The 18,310-nt window shown below is 37.0% G+C and overlaps 2 long non-coding RNA genes across 3 annotated transcripts in view; one reads left to right on the top strand and one right to left on the bottom strand.

The window, feature by feature from the left end:
• Positions 1-8,121, bottom strand: part of LOC128249186 (uncharacterized) — a 34,297-nt gene extending 26,176 nt beyond the window's left edge. Inside the window, exon 1 of the long non-coding RNA XR_016243909.1 lies at positions 8,000-8,121. This is a non-coding gene — a long non-coding RNA (uncharacterized LOC128249186). The remainder of the gene's footprint in view (positions 1-7,999) is intronic.
• Positions 1-18,310, top strand: part of LOC128249185 (uncharacterized) — a 178,569-nt gene that overhangs the window by 29,810 nt on the left and 130,449 nt on the right. Inside the window, exon 5 of one of the 2 annotated variants that reach the window (XR_008265287.2) lies at positions 2,727-2,944. The exons of the other annotated variant lie outside the window; for it this stretch is intronic. This is a non-coding gene — a long non-coding RNA (uncharacterized LOC128249185). Of the gene's footprint in view, positions 1-2,726; positions 2,945-18,310 lie in introns of those variants that run through there. 2 annotated transcript variants of the gene reach the window in all.

Raw genomic sequence — 18,310 nt, 5'->3', positions numbered from 1 at the left:
GATTATCTGTTGAGTAGGTGTTTCTTCTTGCAAGAAAAAGTCATCACCATCATCTCCACCACTACCAACACCAACAACAACAACACCACCAACACCACTCCAACACGACTCTACCGCATCACTTCTGCCACCACTACCACCACCACCATCATTATCATCAACATCCCTTTAAGAATGTACCTCATATCTTTCTTTTTTCTAAAATTATTCAGTTTTATTATTATTATTACTATTATTATTTATTTTTATAACGTGCTTTCACTTCACTACCGAGCGCAGCTCTGTGCGCCTTGGGTATGTGCTGTGGTTTGCTGTGGTGCTCTTATGTTTACTGTATTGAAAGTGTTTTGCGTAGAATGTGTGCAGTACCCAGTAGTGCAATTTTCTGTATGTTATATATATTTGTAAGTCCTGGTGTTTTTGTTATGTATTTGTCTGAATATTTTTTTATTATACCTAAGGCACCTACTATGATAGGAATTGTTTCTGTTTTTAGATTCCACATTCGAGTTATCTCTATTTCCAGGTCTTTGTATTTTGAAAGTTTTTCCATTTCTTTTAGAGAAACGTTGTCATCTGCTGGTATTGAAACATCAATTAGAAGGCGTTTTTTTCCTTCATGATCTTTGACAACTATATCTGGTCTATTTGCCTTAATTTCTCTATCTGTGTGTATTGGCATATCCCAGAGTATGGTTGCTTTCTCGTTTTCTGTGACCTTTTCTGCCGGGGAAGTTTAACATGTGAGTACGATAAATCACTGCTCCGAAACTTATCCAAAAACATCGGAAATAAAGACATCGCATGGAGCCCAAATATAGCTGACAAAGGGTTGGACTATACCCGAGTAAGTAATACTCATTGAAATTTATTCTTCTTCTTCTTCTTCTTATTATTATTATTATTATTATTATTCAGTGAGTGAGAGGGCAGTGCATTCCATCAAAGTGACACTGGGGTACAAATATACGAAGCCCAGAGTACCCATCATGACTACCCGTTTGATAAGGGTACAACAGGCGCATGCATCACAACCATATGTGCGCGACATAGTGATCTCATATCAATGTAAACAGTGCATGACCTCGCAGGTGGGGCCCAGTTAGAATTTTCGGATCTAGTTCAAAACGGGGGCACCAGTATTTTCTTAACGAAGCACTTTGAAACTTGGGACACTGGTAGAATGTGTCATATAAAACATCTTTTTCTCTTAGTCTGCTTAAGAAAAATTATTATATTGCAATTTATTTCATGTTAAAGTTGTCGTATTTCTGTAATTTCAACCAATGACTGACGTCCATTCAGCCGAATACATTAAGTGCTGACTACGTAAACAAACGATTCTCGGCGGTGATAAAATTATTATTTCCTTGTCAAAAAATGGCTGAAGCATATTGGCAGTAGCTAATAAACCTTTCTATTATAGGCACAAGGCCTGGTTTTTGAGGGACGGAGCAAGTCAATTAGGGTTAGGGTTAGGGTTAGGGAATACGAACACACGTGTGTTGCCTCTCTGCAAAATGTCAGAAGTAATGGAGATTAAATACGCTTTACACCGCTTAAACTGCCAAAGGAGTAACTGTAAACAGCTGAATACTTGTCAGTGATTGGTTGAAATTATCGAAATAAGACAATTTTTTGCATGAAATTAATTCGAATACAAAATTTTTTTTCTGTTCTATAACACAAAATAGATAAGTATACGAAATTTGAAAGTCTTTCGGTACCAAAAACACTACATGAAACATAAATGAAAACTGGTTCCCCCGTTTCGAACTAGATCCGAATTTTCTTCAGGTCGAGTAGCCCATCCCGCTCAAAGGGTCCCTGAACAAGGGTCGTTTAAGGATGTTGAACGAAACACCCATGTTTCCAAAAGTGAATTATTCAACTCCCAAAGAATTCCTCTCAACACATGGCTATGATGCTCCCCCACTACTCCTGCTCATGATCAGAGATGCACATATCGTCAGCCACCAAGGGACATGCTCAACTGGTTAAGGTCAAACAACTGACAAGCAAATCTGTGGTATTGTGTAGAATATTTGCTGTGGTCCATCTTTTATACCAAGACAAAACAATGTACATGATAACACTTCCAATCAATTAAGATCAGAAGCCATGAGAGCCACTGCCTGGTATTTCATCAGGGCAAGACAGTGAAATGGTAGAATCGTTAGCACGCTGCACAAAGTGCTCAACGGTCTTTCGTCTGTATCTGGCAACTTTTAAAAATCGAGATATTCTAAATCGCTATGCTCAGCCTCGATAACCAAAATAACAGCATACCTTTTAATTTCTTGAGTAAGCTGAGGGTCTGTCATTATTATTTCCCGAAACAAAGATTATACAGAGTTAGCAAACAACGCACCAATGACCCCCAAAAAGGTATATCCTCAAATACCTTACGCACCCTGTATATATATATATATACACACACACACAGACATGAATGCATACATGCATGCGTACATACATACATGCATACATACATACATGCATGCATGCATACATACAAAGAGTGAGATAGATACGGAGACACAGAGAAGATAGTAAATGAAATTAGCATATTTGAAACATTTGCAACGTAAATAAATCCGTTGTTATTGATTGAAATGCAATTAACCGTGAAGATTACAGACGATATGAAAACATCATATTGTTCTAATATATTGTATTAAGTAAACAGAAAACTAATTGAGTATCCTCTTACTGATCTGTTTCAGCCATGATTGTTCACCATCAGAAGAGATGCATCCTTATTCTTCGGGCTCTCAGAGAATTAGTAACTTATATATATAATAGTAGCTGATCAAAATACTCATTAAGAAGATTCCTGATTTGCATATTATCGGCTAGTCGACTGCACAGTAAATTGATTATTATATATTTTTATAGAATGCAGCCTAAATCTGAACAGCTGAAATATAAAACTGCGAATAAAATCAACAGCTGTTTCTTTGAATGTCTTTCAATGTGGACATTTTAACGTTAATGATAATCGTAATAAAAATATTAGTCTTTTACTCTTTTACCCTTTTACTTGCTTTAGTCATTTGACCGAGGCCATGCTGGAGCACCGCCTTTAGTGGAGCAAATCGACCCTTGGACTTATTCTTTTGTAAGTGTAGTACTTATTCTATGGGTACCTTTGGCCGAACCGCTAAGTTACGGGGACATAAACACACCAGCATCCGTTGTCAAGCCATGTTGGGGGTCAAACACAGACACACAAACACACACATACATATATACATATATATATACAGAAAAGCCTCGAAAACCTGCTCAGGACTTCCAGCTTTCTGACAGGTACTGATTGTATTTCCGTGATGTGCCAGTGTGGACATGGAGCAACCACAACGGGTCATCCAGATCGTATTTAGATAGAGTATTTCTTAGGTCAGAATGTACCTGGACGGCCTACCACGGCGAAAAGCCGATTACATAACAGCCACTGGAATGCAAGTGGCGATAAGTGATTGCACAAATCACAAATCGCCCGGTTTGGATGGTCTGCCCTACGAATTCTATGCATTCATGCCGGATTTGTTTCCACTCACTCTCCCTCCACCTTTCCAATCTCTCTCTCTCTCTCTCTCTCTCTCTCGCTGATTCCTCACCCACATACGTACACACATGCACACGCAGAAGAAAGTGTGCTGGAGTGTAATCTCCAAACCGTTAGTGCAACAGACAATATTTCTAAGTGGCTTCCAGTATTCTTTCAGTCCTGATCTTTATATACAAAGAGCAGCGATTCTGCTTTCACTTTTTATCTTTCCGGGGTCGGTAAAATAAATACAGAGTTAAATCAGAATGATTACACTCTTGCCAACAAATTTATGGCGTTATGCCAATTTCAGAAATCAATATTTTCTCGTGTATGCGTTTGCTGTTTATAGTTAAGCTAAGATAAAACACCTCCAGACAATGTAGACAAGTACATGTTAACACTGTACGAAGATATTTCAAATGTATTTTTCAACTACAAAGTGACATCACAAACACGGAATGTGTTTATCATATTACTTTCTATTATTTGTCGGACAGCTGTAAATTTTAATATGAAGTTAGAAAGTGATTGTAGGATGTGTAAGTGTTCATTCGTGTTTGTTCGATGAAGCAAAATATTTCTGTTATTGGTATTTATCATCATCATCATCATTACTATCATTATCATTATCATCATTATTATTATTATTCAGTAGTTTTATTTTTATAACGTGCTTTCACTTCACTACCGAGCGCAGCTCTGTGCGCCTTGGGTATGTGCTGTGGTTTGCTGTGGTGCTCTTATGTTTACTGTATTGAAAGTGTTTTGCGTAGAATGTGTGCAGTACCCAGTAGTGCAATTTTCTGTATGTTATATATATTTGTAAGTCCTGATGTTTTTGTTATGTATTTGTCTGAATATTTTTTTATTATACCTAAGGCACCTACTATGATAGGAATTGTTTCTGTTTTTAGATTCCACATTCGAGTTATCTCTATTATTATTATTATTATTATTATTATTATTATTATTATTATTATTGTTGTTGTTGTTGTTGTTGTTATTATTATTATTATTGCCTTTGCACAGCTTCTAACGCTGGAGATGTACTGCGGTGTCAGCTGTTCACTATCAGTGAACTAATGTAACACCCCTTATTTTTCGAGCACCTTCCGGAGTATTCGAGCGGTTCCAAGCAGTGCTGTTTTCTGCAGGTGCTCCACCCTTATTGCAGCCCCTATTTGTTCCACGTACTTCTCGAGATTTTTGCTCACTGTTCCCAGGGCTCCAACAATTATTGGTACTACTGCTACCTTTTTCATCGACCACAATTGCTTAACTTCCCAAGTTAACCTGTCATATCTATCGACTTTTCCATGTATATATATATATATATATATATATATATATATATATATATATATATATACATGGACGTTAGCACGCCACGCCGGGCGAAGTACTTAGCGGTATTTCGTCTGTCTTTACGTCCTGTGTTTAAATATACACTAACTGTATATTGAATGAATACTGGAGCACAGATAAAACTATAAATAACAGCATGTAAATATTGGGTTGAATTAACTCTTCGTGGACAGAGAAAGCCAAAGGCTTGGCATGTCCACAAGAAATACGGATTCGAATCTCACGGGCAGCCTTCACTTTTTCTATTCGAAAGCGTTTTTCGAGTCAATGTTTATATGCTATTTTCTTTAGCTTTATAAGCGCTTCGAGAGCCATTCCGAAAAAAGAATTATTTCTCGATTTCTGGAATGTTTTTAAATACTTATCAAGTCAACAATATTTGTATGTGTGTGTGTGTGTGTATGTGTGTGCGTGTGTGCTGTTTGTGTGTGTGCGTGTGGACATATTTTATACATCCATATATTTACAGATATGTTTGGTTTGGTGGAAAGGAAATCCAGCGTTAAGTACCAGCTATCAATAACCATATTATATTGGCTCTGACAGATCTGTCAACTTATTTCTTACTCTCATTGTTTCTCTCATTCTTTCTATATACATATCTTTATATCGCTCCCTCCCGCGCTCTCTCTCTCCCTCTCTCTCTCTCTTTCTCTCTCTCTCTCTATCTCTCTCTCTCTCTCTCTCTCTATCTCTCTCTCTCTCTCTCTCTCTTTCTCTGTATATTTGTCTACCTATTTGTCTTTCCTTTAATGGATACATACATGCTGAGTCCGTGTGGGCGTAAATACGTAGCAATTTCTAGAGTGCATCTGTTAATGTTAGTCTCTTTGTGGCTGTGAGAGTATATATGTCTACATAAGTGTAAGTGTGTTTATGGATCAGTGTGTATGTGTGCGTAAATGTTCATTTGTGTTTGTTTTAAAACAAGTTTCAGAATAAAAATAGTACATTTACAAAAACAGAGTCTCAATGCTAGAATAGACGAACGTATTAAAATGCATTAGAAAATAAGTTTTTACTGAGAAACCGAATTGTGTAATAAATACGCATATATATATGTATAAATGTGTGTGTGTGTGTGTGTGTGTGTGTGTGAATAGGTTTACATGTGGGTGGGTGTCTATGAAAGCCAATAGATGTATGTATGTAGGTATAATATATGTATGACAAACCAGAAGTTTCATCTACGACAGGAATCCATGGTTTCTCGCAGAAAACGAAAATTGTTGAACACTTGTCACTGTCAGTCATTGAGCATGCTAGAAGCTATAACGAAATTGTGATGTTACAAATGTATTGACTTCGTGAATGCTCACACACACACATACACACACACCCACCCACACATACATACATACATACATACATACATACATACATACATACATACATACATACATGGAAATCGTTGCAAAACAAAAGACCATGCAGAATTAAAAATTTAATGAAAAAATACGAGAAAGCCATGGCATGGTTTATTTTGTTAACCGTAAAAGTAAATTAAGAATGTTTCACACATTCCTGCATGGTGTACATATTTTTGTACCGTTTAGAAATTAATATTTCGTTCATATCTTTGAAAATGTTTATTGTTTTGGGTTCCAAATTTCTATGATGTTTGCATGTATAATATATTTTTCATTCAGTATAAATTTCGTTTGATTTCCTTCGCTATTATGAGAGTAATGGGAATTTTACTGAAAATTTTTAAGGGTGGTGTACTACATACTTCTGTGAGATACTGTTTACACACACACACGTATATATATATCTATATATATATATATATATATATATATATACGACAAGCTTATATATATATATATATATATATATATATATATATATATATATATATATATATATATACGAGGGTGAGTCAAAAAGTAATGGACTATCATCTCTTCGGTTCCATGAAAGAAGGTTTGAGAGGCAAACATTATTCCAGTGACAAGGAAGTGAAAACTGTAGTGAAGAAGTGGCTCAAAGAACAGTCAACAGAATTTTACGGGGCAGGGATACATGCTCTCATTCGAAGGTGGAACATTGCTATTGAGAGAAATGGTGACTATATTGAGAAGTAGGGATTTGATCCACAGAGAACCAGCTTCATTTTGATGTATGATACATGTTCCTGTGCTGGTAATTATACCTGTCCTAAACAAAATGGCATTACGTTTTGACTTACCCTTGTATATACGATTTCAACGAAGACTCCAGACATGTTTTGACACCCAAACAGACGATAAACTGTTTTTACTTCAAATGTTTATAAATTTTTAATAATATTTGATAAGATGAGATTCATCATAGAAATCGGCAAAATTCTATATTTTCCTTAGATAGATTTTAAATCATTTTATTAAATTCTTTCTAAATTGAAATGTCTCAGATTTACTTCTGTGCTATTTCCAACTAAGACATTTTCCAAATCTAAGACATTTCAATTTAGAAAGAATTTAATAAAATGATTTTGAAATTATATTTAAAAAAATATAGAATATTGCTAGTTTGGATGACGAATCTCATCTTACCAAATATTAGTAAAATTTTATAAAACTTTGAAGTAAAAGCAGTTTATATTCTTTTTGGGGGTCAAAAATTTGTCTGGACCTTTTTCGTTGAAGTCTACTTTAAATATAGTCTGATATAGAGCTGAAGGTGCTTGAGCGAGAGAGGTGGGGGTGTAGTTGTCTATTGTCTAAAAGATCTCTGGGTGTTCCTGTGGCTTAAACGCATTTATTGAATGAGTTTTATGTCCTCCTGTGTGTAAACGTGTATGTGTGTGTGTGTGTGTGTGTGTGTGTGTGTGTGTGTGTGTGTGTGTGTGTGTGTGTGTGTTTGGGTGTGTGTATTTGTATGTGCCTGTAGAGGTCTGTGTGTGTGTGTGAGTGTATGTGTATCTTTGTGTATCTGTGCAGACGTGTGTGTGTGTGTGTGTGCTTGTATATATATATATATATATATATAAATATATGTATATGTATATGTGTATGTGCATGTATATGTGTGTTCTTGGGAACAATAAAAAAGTTGAAATCGATCCACATGTTTAAAAATATAAAGATTATTTACCTAAGGAAGATTTGACATTTCATGCTTCTAGATCATTCACCTACACACACCAGTAACAGCAGTTACATTAGATACTTCTATGTACGAGACAAAATGACGGTCTGAAAAGCAGGTAATTCACCGAGGTCAGCCCAAACTGAGCCGATCAATATATCTGTGTTGATAAACTGTATTTCCTGTTCTCGCGTAGAGTCACTCTAAACGCTGGGTTCAATAGCACTTTCTCTCTCTCTCTCTCTCTCTCTCTCTCTCTCTCTCTCTCTCTCTCTCTCTCTCTCTCTCTCTCTCTCTCTCTCTCTCTCTCTCTCTCTCCCTCTCTCTCTCTCTCTCTCTTTCTATTCCTCTCCTGCTTAAAGAACATCCTTAGCACAGCTAGAACTGCATTCCCGAGATTAGCCCCTCTCTTCAGGGCGAGAGGGATATTTTAGCCTCTAACAATTTCAGACACTCTACAAGGCTAAAGTAAAAATCTAACGAAAATAGGTACTTCGACTATGCGCACTACCATGCGGAACCGCATCCAACGAAGGTCCATTCGATTGGTAGGTATTCAATCACTAACGGAACCCCTCGAGCGTCTTGCCAACAGGCGGGTTGTCTTTCTCCATCATTTTATTACTAGGAGACCAGTTAACTCGAAGATGCCTTTGCTTCTCAGAGATAGCGGGTCTTTTAGCTCCACCACTTTAACATCCTCGACCTCCTTGCTCTCTACTTCATATACACCACATTCTGTTCAACTACTATGACCCCCAAGCCCGGACTACCCACTATGCTCAACAGTTTCTTCTCAGAATATCGGTACTTAGAGATCTCCCAGGCCTTCCCTGTATGTGTTGATCTGCGATATTTGAAAAGAAACGTTAGCGGCATCAATTACACTTTCATAGGCCTTCAAGAGCCGCTGACTGTCCAGAAAAAGCATCTAAAACACAACAAAGATACCAGATATATAATAAGTAAAATGTGTTTTCGGAGTCAAGTTGACATTCGTTTTAAAATCAATAATTTATTATCTATTCTACGAGTGTAGATACTTACGTGTATATCTATCAAGTAACATCTCTCCTGATGACCCCATACACTTGCTGACTTCCGGTATGAGGAGTTCTCGACTGGTAGCACTTGAATGTGCAAGCTGTTTGCAAGACATCTATATATATATATATATATATATATATATATATATATATATATATATATATATGTATATATATATGCATACACACAAACGTATATATACACATATACATGCATACATACTTATATACATACATACATACATACATACATACATACATACATACATACATACATACGTGTAGTACTAAACAGCCGGGCGAAAAGACATACACAAAATGCACTGAATGCACACAGCAAACACTGAAGGTCACCAACTCCTGTCTGTGTGAATATATGCATGTCTGTGCGTATATAAATATATGTATATATGAATGAATATATGTAAGTATGAATGTATGTATACATATATGTACATATATATTGTATGTATATTCATATGTGTATATACAGTGTAAGGTGTGATGTACAGAATTGAATATTAGATGTATATAAATATACGTATATATTGATTGATTGATTGATTGGGTTATATGGAGAGATTAAATCAATTTGAAACCAAAATATACTTTAGAGAAAATACAATAAACCTTTGTATAGAGAACAATACTTACCAGAAAACGTTTACATTTAGGTTATTCAACTACGCACTTCAGTGACCTCAATAACATTTGTGGTTTATATCTCCACATGTTGTCAGAGGGACTAAGAAACGAGGAAGGGAGTTATATAAAGTAGAATATCTAAGCGAGTTTCTACTTTGGGTAAAAGTTAAAATTCGCTTTCAAATCATGATTTTCAGTCTTTGTTTAAAGGATACATACGAAGTTTTCTATTTAATATAGCGTAGAATAAAATTACGCATTTTTTCCATTCTCTGTCTATCTATCTATCTATCTATTTATCTATTTATCTATTTATCTATCTATATCACTGTCACTCGATCTATGTACCTATCTGTCTTTCTATTTATATATATATATATATATATATATATATATATATATATATATATATATATATATATATATATATATATATATATACATATATATATGTGTGTATATATATACATATATATATATATGTATGTATGTATATGTGTATGTATGTACATATGTATGTGTGTGTATGTATGTGTGTATGTATGTATGTATGCATGTATGCATGCATGTATACGCGTGCACGCGTACATACACTTACACACAAGGACTCGTCAAGTACGATTATTCCTGGAAAATATTAGCTGCTCATTGATACGAGAAGCAGCATTGTTCATAAGTGCCATCCACGTTAATGGCTGTCTGATGCCAACTGAAATATGCATTGATGTTGAAACATGCCTCAACATTGCAGGAATCCTCTTTTCAGCAACGCATTTGGCTCTCTCTATTAAACTTTACGTCTCCATTGAAAGATAACATTCTCGAATAGCCATGCCTTATGAACGATGCATCTTACGTTATTCAGTCACTTATCGTAAGACGTACAGAAAGATACACCACGTACGCGAAAGTATATACTTACAGACACATGCACACATACGTACCTGTCAGATTTTAAAGGTTCTTTCAGTCAAAGTACCATTCAACTACGCGAAAGTTTCCTTATTTTGGTAAATCTTACCTGTGTTGTATATCTTCCTTTGATATTGTCCTCCATGTCTTGACCCCTTGTTGTTGTTGTTGTTGCGGTTGTTGTTGTTAAGGCGACGGGTTGGCATGATCATTACCACCCAGGGACAAAATGTCTAGCAGCATTTTTTCCAACCTTATATTCTTCGTTCAGATTCCGCCAAGGTTGACTTCCGTTCTCAAAGGGTCAACTGATTGACCACTGGAGTCGACGTAATCAACTTACCCATCCCCCGAAATTGCTAGCCTCCTCTCAAAATTTGATATCATCATCATCATCATTATCATCATCCGTCTGTTGGCCGACTCTGTAATGATGATCGCACCGCTGCCCTCCTTCAACCGGGCACGCAAGACTGGTGCCTGGTGGCTGTGGCGAAAGAGGTTATTTGGTTGACAAGGCTGAATGGCAAGAGCACAGAGACATTCCTCTTTGGTATGTCTTTGCTCTTTGTATTTTCCCCTCATCCTTCACCCTTGTGACGAGTAGATGAAATCATTATTTGGCAAGACCCTATCTAATTCGGTACTTGTATCGTCGCAAGCGAACTCCGATCGCAATCTCCATGAAATAATTTCGTACAGTCTTAAAATGGAGGCACATTTTGGAACATGTGGCTCTAAAGACACTTTATCGAAAGAAAAGTCAGTGACCGTAGATGGAATTCTTTTTAAACACTGACCTGCTCATACTGGATTAGTTGGCTTGAGGTTAAACAACAACGCTAACATCAACTATGACCAAGTAACGAAGAGATTGTTGTTTGGTCATTAAAATTGTATAAGTGTCATAATTAAGTTTCAGGTAAATTATGTCGTTCATTGTGAGGAAAGTGTTTCAAAACCATCTTTTTTGCTTTTATGTTCAAACTATTTTCTTCTTTGCATTGCGTTATCAGTTCAACGAACGAGATCTGGTGTCTTCCTTGATAACTGCCAAGTGATTGGTTCTTATGAAATGTTCATAAAAGAATGCAAATCTAGTTTCACTGTTGACTTCCTCTAGCATTTTTTCTTTTTTCTCTTTTCCTTTCTTTTTTTTGTGTTCTTTTTTTTTTTGTTCTTTGTAAAATACTATTTCATTGACTTAGAGCCAAAGATATTTCTCAGGTTTGCTCGGGGTCTCAGAAAGTACAGACGTAACAAAAACTGGAAAGTGCTTCATCGAATAGTCAAACAACTGCGCCGATCCGTCAACACCACCGCTGCCACCACTTCTGAATAGGTTCCTTATTTTAACAACTCTAGAATGATAAAAAATAATGTCGACTGACCACGGTGAGATTAAAAGTCTGGATATAAAGATCCAGAATAGATATGCAAGATGTTTTGGCCGGCGCCCTTACGATTCTTCCAATTCGTTGTTGTAATCTCCATCATAATAAACAGTTGCAGAAACACCACAACTATCTACACAGTCACTACAACTTCTACAATAACTACCACAACCACTGAATCGTCATCATGATAAACAGCTGCACGAACGTCGTCACAACTAACACAGCCAATGCACATACTGCAATAAATTAGTGACGTTGGAATCAAACCGTAGGCAACAACAACAACGACAGCAGCCTTGTAACGATGCACACAGTACTACACCCACCACGATCACCTTCGGTAATACAGCATCAAGAAGACTAACTATTGTTCTTTATGATGATGGCGATGTTAATGGTGATGACGATGATGATGACGACGACGACGACGATGATAATGATGATGGTAGTGGTGTTGATAGTGATGACGATGATGATGATGATGATGATGATGATGATGATGATGATGATGATTAGGAGGAGGAGGTCGGGATGGAGGGAAGGATAATGGTAGTAGTAATTCAGGGAAGGTAATAGTTATGATGACTATGTTTGCCATCACGACGATTGTTAACCCTTTTGCCACCATATTTCCTTCAGTTGCCTCGAACCCCCCCCCCCCGACTGCTCAACTGGTGCTTATTTTATCAACCCCAAAAGGATGAAAGGCAAAGTCAACCTCGGTGGAATTTGAACTCAAAACATGAAGACGGACGAAATGCCGCTAAGCATTTTGTCCGACGTGCTAACGATCCTGTCAGCTCAACGCTTTTATTAACATCAACAGTAAAAAAAAAACACCAGCAACAAGCAACAACAAGTACAATAACAACAACAGCAGAAGCAACAACAACAACAACAACAATAGCAAAAACAACGTCTAACCATAATCCTATCTCATGCAGTGCCAAATGAAAGGATTAAATACTTAGAGAATAATTCCGGCGAATAGTAACAGAAATTTAGGAATTCCGTATCGCCTTCAGACATAAACATCCGCCCTCTTCGCGCAGAAATATACTGGAAATACTCCAAGCATTTCCTATTTCTGCACAATAGATTACAACATTGCACCACATTAACCCTAACTGTGCCACGCGCAATATCCCCAATCTGCTTATCATAATATTTCAGGCTTTCCGTTTATGTGTCCAGTAGGGATAGTCATTGCAGTGCTGAATGGAATGTCCCACGTTAACTTTTTCTTCCGCCAAAAGTGCAGATCTCCACAGCGCTGACTTTGCATTTTATATCCTGAGATGAATGAGTTATCAGTCAGAGATTGTGGTGGTATCTTTCTTTCCTTCTTTCCTTCTTCCTTTCTTCAGCCTGAACGGAATACCAGTTCAGGGTAGCTTGAAATGAAACATTTTACGCATATATACGAGGCACTGTTGAAAAGTGGTTGGCTTTGGGTAAGAGAAAATACCGGAGGAGCAGTAGTTAATTATGATCTTATTTAACATATTCCCTTCAGCTTTTCTAAGCTTTCTAAAAAAACTCGGAAGTTTGGTCACCCAATCAAGCCTTTCGTGATATCCTTAAAACACGGATCTTTTCAGTACCTCCTCGTTTATATATATATATATATATATATATATATATATATATATATATATATATATATATATATATATATATATATATATATATATATATATATATATATATATATATATATATATATATATATATATATATATATATATATATATATATATATATATATATATATATATATATATATATATATATATATATATATATATATATATATATATATATATATATATATATATATATATATATATATATGGAGGTGCAATGGCCCAGTGGTTAGGGCAGCGAACTCGCGGTCATAGGATCGCCGTTTAGATTCCCAGACCGGGCATTGTGAGTGTTTATTGGGCGAAAACACCTAAAGCTCCACGAGGCTCCGGCAGGGGATGGTGGCGAACCCTGCTGTACTCTTTCACCACAACTTTCTCTCACTCTTACATCCTGTTTCTGTTGTGCCTGTAATTCAAAGGGTCAGCCTTGTCACACTCTGTGTCACGCTGAATATCCCCTAGAACTACGTTAAGGGTACACGTGTCTGTGGAGTGCTCAGCCACTTGCACGTTAATTTCACGAGCAGGCTGTTCCATTGATCGGATCACCAGGAACCCTCGACGTCGTAAGCGACGGAGTGCCAACAACAACAACATATATGAACCTCACGTAGTTTTGCCCTCCTCATCATTTGCAACCAATTTCTCAAACATCTAAAATGTGAAACTCTGCTGTGTTCCTTTTATTTCGTTCCTACCATCTTTACCATGGATGGGATTTTTTTCTGTTCAAATTGTATAATCCGCTCCCCAAAGCAATTTCACTTCACTCTTTTTGTTGCTTATCTAAGCACTTCGTGTTTCAACCGGTAACAAAGCATCGGCTGCAGTAGATATGCGTCGAATGCAATACGAGTAAATTGATAAGTGACGTGGCGTAATGTGGTCATTGTTAGTTAGAAGTTAAAATGTTCCATGCGCAGCACTGCAGTCTCGCGCAGGTTGTGCCGAAAGACTACAGCGTTGTTTAAAAGTACGTTTTCCTGAGTGTGAGTGTGTGAGTATATATATATACAGAGAGAGAGAGATTTATATATGAATTATATTTATATATATCATATTTATTTAATATATTTATATGTACTTATATATATATATATATATATATATATATATATATATATGAATTTTCAGATTTTTTATATGCTAGGCCACTGGTTTTAAATTGATGTTAATTAAATTATATATATATATATATAGAGAGAGAGAGATTTATATATGAATTGTATTTATATATATCATATTTATTATAAATATATATATATATTCATTATAAATATATACATATATGTATATAGATAGATACATACATAGATTTATTATGAATATATATATATATATATATATATATATATATGTATATATATATATATGTATGTATATATATATATGTATGTGTGTGTGTGTGTGTGTGTGTGTGTGTGTGTGTGTGTGTGTGTGTGTGTGTGTGTGTGTAAACTTACTTGGAAGTGGTTGCGTGGCGTTCAATTAAATAATATAAATGATATATATATATATATATATATATATATATATATTATTTATATTATTATATATAAATATATAGTGATTTCTTTATACACTTATATGTGTGTGTGTGCCTATCCGTGTGTGTGGACGTGTTTCCAATGTGTGTCTGCGCGTATAAAGCAATCAATACTTATCCAAGCATCTCATTAAATTGCTTACAACGGCAGAAACAACAAGAACAATAACAACAACAGCAACAGTAACTCAACAGCAGCAGCAGCAGTAGCAGCAGCAGCACATCAACAACGACAACAACAATAACAACAACAGCAATGATAGCATTTATAAGAGCAACAACAACGACAACGACGGTGCCAAATGGAAGAGCCTCTAAGTGGTCGCTCGGTTGCTAGAAATAGCAAGCAAAATCTCCACTACCACCAAATCGCACTTGGTTTCCAATGTGCAGAGTCGGCATGGTCACTCTTGGAGATGCGTTTGATCATTGGTCATTTCTATCAAGGCCAACCATGGGCTAAACTGCTGCAAGAGCATCAACAAGAAAAATATCAACAAAGCACTAGCATCGTCACCACCACCATCACCATCATCATCATCATCATCATCATCATCATCATCGCCTTGTGTCGTTGTCGTCAACAACAACAACTGCAGCAACGAAGAGCAGCTGCTGTAATACGACCATTGATAACAGGAGCAGCAGCAGCGCGATGGAACACAGCAGCAACAAGAGAAGAAGAAATGAAGGCAGTGACAAGGTTACGCAGCTGGAAATGTTAGGATAAAAGTGCAGACGTAGATTTATTCATCCAGACATAGAAAAGGGGGGAAGCGGGAGGAGGAGGAGGAGGAGGAGAAGGGATGCCGATGAAAAACTGAAGGAGGAAAGGGAGGAAAAGGGAGGAGGAGGAGGAGGAGGAGGAGAGTTGCCGATGAAAAACTGAATGAGAAAAGGGAAGAAAGGGAGGAGGAGGGGAAGGATGAGAAGGATCGGAGGAGGAGGGTTGCCCATGAAGAGTTGAATGAGGAAATGGGGAGGGGGAGGAGGGGAGGAGGTAGGGAGGAGGAGGTAGGGAGGAGGAGATAGGGAGGAAGAGGTAGGGAGGAGGGGAGGAGGGGAGGAGGTAGACATGGATTAGGTAGATGAGGAGTAGGTAGACGAGGAGGAGGTAGACGAGGAGGAGATAGACGAGGAGGAGGTGGAGAGGAGAAGGAGAGGGAGGAGGAGGAAAGGAGAAGGAGGAGGAGGAAAGGAGGAGAAGGAGGAGGAGGAAAGGAGGAGGAGGAGGAGGAGGAAAGGAGGAGGAGGAGGAGGAGGAGGAGGAGGAGGAGGAGGAGGAGGAGGTAGAGGAGGAGAGGGTGAGGGTTGAGGAGGTAAAGGAGGAGAGGGTGGGAGGTAGAGGAGGTAAAGGAGGAGAGGGTGGGAGGTAGAGGAGAAGGAAGAAAGAGAGGAGGAGAAGGAAGAAAGAGAGGAGGAGAAGGAAGAAAGAGAGGAGGAGAAGGAAGAAAGAGAGGAGGAGATAGAGGAGGGGGAAAAGAAGGAAAGGAGAAGAGGAAAAAGGAAGTGAGAAGACGAAGAGAAAGAGATTATGAAGAAACAACCGCCACCATTACCAATACTACTATTGCTGCTGCTGCTCGGTTCAGTCCGGTGGCCAGTTCAAGACTTGCGGTGACTCATTCACTAAAATACGATGGTGTCTAGTTTTTGTTGGAAGAGGTAAGTGGCGGTTTCAATCTCTACCACAACGACAACAACAAAAACAACACCGTTTAAATCCGAAAACAACAACAAACACTACTGCTACGAAGACGACGACGAATTCTACTACTACTACTACTACTATTACTACTACTACTACTACTACTACTACTACTACTACTACTGTTGACAACTCTACTTGGATAACAACTTAGAGTGACTCATTCAGTAAAAGATGATGTTATCTTGTTCTTGCGGCAGGTTATAAGTGGCACTTCCAATTTCTACCACAACACAGCAGAACACCTCACCACCACCACCACCACCACCACCACCAGCAACAAGAACAACAACAAATTCTACGACCGCCACCATCACCACCACCACTGCTATTACTACTACAAAACTAATGTAACTAGAATCTCTGCGGTGTTTCTTTGAAATGGTTGAAATAACAACCAACCCCTCCCTCAGGATATGGTAGTCCTGGGTTCTCTGACGGGATGGTCATAGTTGGAATGCTTTTGATCACAGGTCTACTGGGCCAGGATGACCTGGGGCTAAACTACAACAGCATCAACAAGAACAACGACAAAAATCCTCATTAACAAAATGAAAATCAATAGGTTAACGAGAAGTGGGGGGGTTTCTCTAGATGGCCACACAGTGTGCTGGAAATTGCAGCGAAATCACTTCCAAATCACGCCTAAGTGTCATAGAAAATGCACACGATGGATAAATATTCTGCATTGGCGTTTTTTTGTTTTGTTTTGTTTTTCTTTTTGTTTTTTTTTTGCTAATAGGAGAAAATTAAGGTGGTCACCGTTCGATGTTTTATGTCGACTTGTCCATGCAGTTAAAGAACAACTCTAGCAATAGCAACAATCATAACAACAATAATAACGTTTTCTTTATTGGCCAAAAAAGGGCCGAACACAAAACGAAAAGGGAGAATACAATACCAGGGACAAGTTGGGGTTTGGCACAATGTAAGAAGGTTTACCTGAATACAAAATCCCAACAATGCCACAACGAACAAATCATAGACAGAAATTAACCTGAATAATAATAATAATAATAATAATAATAATAATAATAATAATAATAATAATAATAATAATAATAATAATAATAATAATAATAATAATAATAATAACAATAATAATAATAGCAATAATAATAATAATAATAAATAATCCTTTTTAATATAGGCACAACGCTTGAAATTTTGGAGGAAAGAGTAGTCGAGTCACATCGATCCTAGTTATTGACTTATACTTGTTTTATCGGTCCCAAAAGTAGAAAAAATAAAGTTTACCGCAACGGAATTTGAACTCCGAATGTAAAACCGGAAAAAAAAAATACTGGTAAACACTTTGTTCGATTCACTAACGATTTTGCCAACGCGCTGCTTAGTAACAAAAATAATAATAATCTTTTTTTACTAGAGACACAAACCCTGATATTTTTCGGGT

This window comes from Octopus bimaculoides, chromosome 12, assembly GCF_046866305.1.
Source record: "Octopus bimaculoides isolate indiv1 chromosome 12, ASM4686630v1, whole genome shotgun sequence".
NCBI classification, from domain to species: domain Eukaryota; kingdom Metazoa; phylum Mollusca; class Cephalopoda; order Octopoda; family Octopodidae; genus Octopus; species Octopus bimaculoides.
The sequence above is the reverse complement of the archived record's forward strand: the minus strand, read 5'-3'. Positions and strand labels throughout refer to the sequence as shown.